General features: G+C 50.7%; 1 pseudogene; it reads right to left on the reverse strand.

The window, feature by feature from the left end:
* Positions 1–492: 492 nt before the first annotated feature.
* LOC118144478 (dehydrogenase/reductase SDR family member 11 pseudogene) lies at positions 493–1,383 on the reverse strand (annotated as a pseudogene).
* Between the last annotated feature and the right edge of the window lie 2,807 nt (positions 1,384–4,190).

The following is a 4,190-nucleotide window of genomic DNA, read 5'->3' on the forward strand; positions in this document are numbered from 1 at the left end:
AGGGATGACCCCACAAGGGGACAAGAAGCCAAGATTGGACTGGAGAGGTGAGAAGGAGGAAGAGAAGGGGGAGAGGGGGCAGTGGGGCAGGCAGAGGAGGAAGTCTGGAACCCTGGATAACCATGAAGATATAAGGTGAGGGCCTCCCTCTGCCACCCCAGCCCTGAGCCACAGCGGTTGAAGTGCAAGAAGATGGGGGGGGTTTGGGCCACAACCCCTTTCCCAGGTCAAAGGGAAGAGACTGAGAGCAGAAAAAGGCCAAGGAGCCCAGGGGGAACAAGAACAAGTTAACAAGTAAAACAATTAAGGGACACCACCTTTTCCCAGCACATTTTTCACATTTACACTAGAAGCAATTCTACAAGCAGATATAAAAATTTCAGACAAATTTTCTAACCCCTGGCTGGGGTGTAGACAGGAAGTGGTATCCAGTGATCCAGAAACCAACACCTGAAATCCAGAGGCAGGAGGCAAGCCATGAGGGGTGGGGAGGGAAGGAAGAGCTCCCACGGTCACTAGGTCACCGTGGGCCTCATCTGGATGTCTCCAATCTGGACGTTTGCGGGGGTGCTGAGGACGTAGATAACAGCCTCGGCCACATCCTCAGGTTGGAGACATTTCATGTGCTCATAGGTGGCAGCTGCCTTCTCAGGGTCCTTGTCGTGGAGTCTGAAGGCAAATTGTGTTTCCACAACACCTGGAAAGATGCATGTGGCTCAGTTGTGGGTCTGGGCCTCCCGAAGCTCTTGCCTCAGTCCCTCCGTCAGTGTAGTGACAGCATACTTGGTGGCACTATAGAAGTGGGTCACAGACTGGGGGACCACTCGGTGGCCAGACATGCTATTGATGTTAATGATGTGCCCATGGTCCACATTTCACTCCTTCATGGACTGGTAGGCTTCCCGCGTGCAGATGCTGAGGGCCAGCGCGTTCACATTGAGCATCTTCTTCCAACCGCTGGTGCTGCCTGAGAGCAGGGAGTCAGGCCGGCCCAAGCGGTATTGTTGATGCAGATGTCTATGCCACTGTGCTGAGAACGGATAGCCGAGAACATGGAGAGGATGTCCTCCTCATTTGACAGGTCACATCTGTAGGGGATCAAAGTCCAGGGGTAGCATGCACTCTTAACATTCAGCAGCCAGCTCCTCGATGTTGCCCACGGTGTGGGCGCAGCCCACCACCTTCAGCCCCTGCTGGACCAGGGCCCGGGCCACGGCCGCGCCAATGCCCACTGAGGCTTCCTTCACCAGCGCCAGCCGGTCGTGCCACAGCTCCATGCCGGGTCTGGCCATGGGCCTGCGCAGCCCCTCGCCTTGCTGGGCGAGTTTGGCACCGGGGTCGAGGAACTGACACGCCCGGCTGTTTTCCGGCTGCCACAGCCGACCTGATCACGTCCGACCTCTTTTTTTTTTTTTTTTTTTTTTTCTTGAGACGGAGTTTCGCTCTTGTTGCCGAGGCTGGAGTGCAATGGCGCGATCTCGGCTCACCGCAACCTCGGCCTCCCGGGTTTGAATAATTCTTCTGCTCCCTGAATAGCTGGGATTACAGGCATGCACCACCACGCCAAGCTAATTTTTTGTATTTTTTAGTAGAGATGGGGCTTCTCCATGTTAGTCAGGCTGGTCTCCAACTCCCGAATTTAGCTGAACCGCCCGCCTTGGCCTCCCAAAGTGCTGGGATTACAGGCATGAGCCACTGCGCCCGGCTTGTTTTCAATTCTTTTGACTACATGTCCAGAAGTGGGGTTGCTGGAACCAGATGGTAGTTCTTTTTTTTTTTTTTTTTTGAGACGGAGTTTCGCTGTTGTTACCCAGACTGGAGTGCAATGGCACGATCTCGGCTCACCGCAACCTCCGCCTCCTGGGTTCAAGCAATGCTGGGATTACAGTCGTCAGCCACCCGAGTAGCTGGGACTACAGGCGTGCACCACCATGCCCAGCTAATTTTTGTATTTTTAGTAGAGACAGGGTTTCACCTTGTTAACCAGGATGATCTTGATCTCTTGACCTCGCGATCCACCCACCTTGGCCTCCCAAAGTGCTGGGATTGTAGGTGTGAGCCACCGCGCCCGGCCCAGATGGTAGTTCTATTTTCAATTTTTCAAGGACCTCTATACTGTTTTTTATACTTGTTGCACCATTCTGTAATCCGACCTACAAAATTTAAAACTTTCTTTCTTCAAAGGAGACTATCACGAAGGTAAAAACACAACCCACCAAATGAGATTTGCAAATTATGTTTATGACAAGAGACGTACCCAGGATATATAAAGAACTCTTATAACTGAATAATAGAAATAATAAAGAAATGGAGCAGAGTGGGTGGCTCGTGCCTGTAATCCCAGCACTTTGGGAGGCCAAGGAAGGTGATCACAAGATCAGGAGGTCAAGATCAGCCTGGCCAACGTGGTGAAACCCTGTTTTCTGCTAGAAATACAAAAATTAGGCCGGGCCGGGTGACTCAAGCCTGTAATCCCAGCACTTTGGGAGGCCGAGGCAGGTGGATCATGAGGTCAACAGATCGAGACCATCCTGGTCAACATGGCGAAACCCTGTCTCTACTAAAAATACAAAAAATTAGCTGGGCATGGTGGCGCGTGCCTGTAATCCCAGCTACTCAGGAGGCTGAGGCAGGAGAATTGCCTGAACCCAGGAGGCAGAGGTTGTGGTGAGCCGAGATGGTGCCATTGCACTCCAGCCTGGGCAGCAAGAGCAAAACTCCGTCTCAAAAAAAAAAAAAAAAAGAAATAAAAAAATTAGCTGGACATGGTGGCAGGCACCTGTAATCCCAGCCACTTGGGAGGCTGAGGCAGTAGAATCACTTGAACCTGGGAGGCAGAGGTTGCACTGAGCCAAGATCCTGCCACTGTGCTACAGCCTGTGCCACAGAGCAAGACTGTCTCACAAATAATAAATAAGTAGGCCGGGCAGGGTGGCTCATGCCTGTAATCCAAGCACTTTGGAGGCCAAGGTGGGAGGATCACCTGAGGTCAGGAATTCAAGACCTGCCTGACCAACATGGTGAAACCCAGTTTTTTAAAAATAAATAAATAACTCAACCCAACAATCCAACTACAACAGGCAAGAATTTGAATAGACATTTCACCAGAGTGACCAATAAGCACATGATAATAGGTTCAACATCATTAGCCATCAAGAAAATGCAAATCAAAACCACAATGAGATATCATTTCACTCCTACCCACTTTTTTTTTTTTTTTTTTTTTTTTTTTAGAAACAGTCTTGCCTTGTCACCCATTCTCATGCCTAAACCTCTCAAGAAGCTGGGATTACAGGCACATGCCACCACACCCAGCTAATTTTTGTATTTTTAGTAGAGATGGGGTTTTACCATGTTGGACAGGCTGGTCTCGAACTCCTGGTCTCAAGCAATCTACCTGCCTCGGCCTCCTAAAGTGCTGGATATCCCAGGCATGAGCCACTGTGCCTGGCCCCCACCCACATTTTGATTAAAATCAAAAGGTCAAATATTGAACCAGGTATGGAGGTTTGCATCCTTGAGAGGCTGGGTTTGCAGCCTACTTGAGAGGCTGAGGCAGGAGTTTGAGCCCAGCCTGGGAAACATAGTGAGACCCCGACTCTGAAAAAAAGAAAGAGACAGACGAGAGAGGAGAGAGAGAGAGAGAGAGAGAGAGAGAGAGAGAGAGAGAGAGAGAGAGAGAGAGAAGAGAGAGAAGAGAGAGAGAGAGAGAGAAGAGAGAGAGAGAGAGAGAGAAAGAAGAAGACAAAGGGTCAGGTACGGCTCATGCCTGTAATCCCAGCATTGTGAGAGGCTGAGGCGGGCAGATCACCTGAGGTCAGGAGTTCAAGAGCAACCTGGCCAACATGGTGAAACCCCGTCTCTACTAGAAATAGAAAAATTAGCCTGGTGTGGTGGCCTGCACCTGTTGTCCCAGCTATACCGTAGAATGGTTTGAACCTGGGAGGTGGAGGTTGCAGTGAGTCGAGGTCATGGCACTGCACTCCAGACTGGGCATCAGAGTCGAGGCTCCGTCTCAAAAAATAAAAAATAAAAAAAGAGTTGGGCGTGGTGGCTGATCCTGTAATCCCAGTACTTTGGGAGGCTGAGGCGGGTGGATCGCCTGTGGTCCGGAGTTTGAGACCAGCCTGACCAACGCGGTGAAAACCTGTCTCTACTAAAAATATAAAAGTAGCCGGGCGTGGTGGCGC

This window comes from Callithrix jacchus, chromosome 9, assembly GCF_049354715.1.
Source record: "Callithrix jacchus isolate 240 chromosome 9, calJac240_pri, whole genome shotgun sequence".
Classification (NCBI taxonomy): Eukaryota; Metazoa; Chordata; class Mammalia; order Primates; family Cebidae; genus Callithrix; species Callithrix jacchus.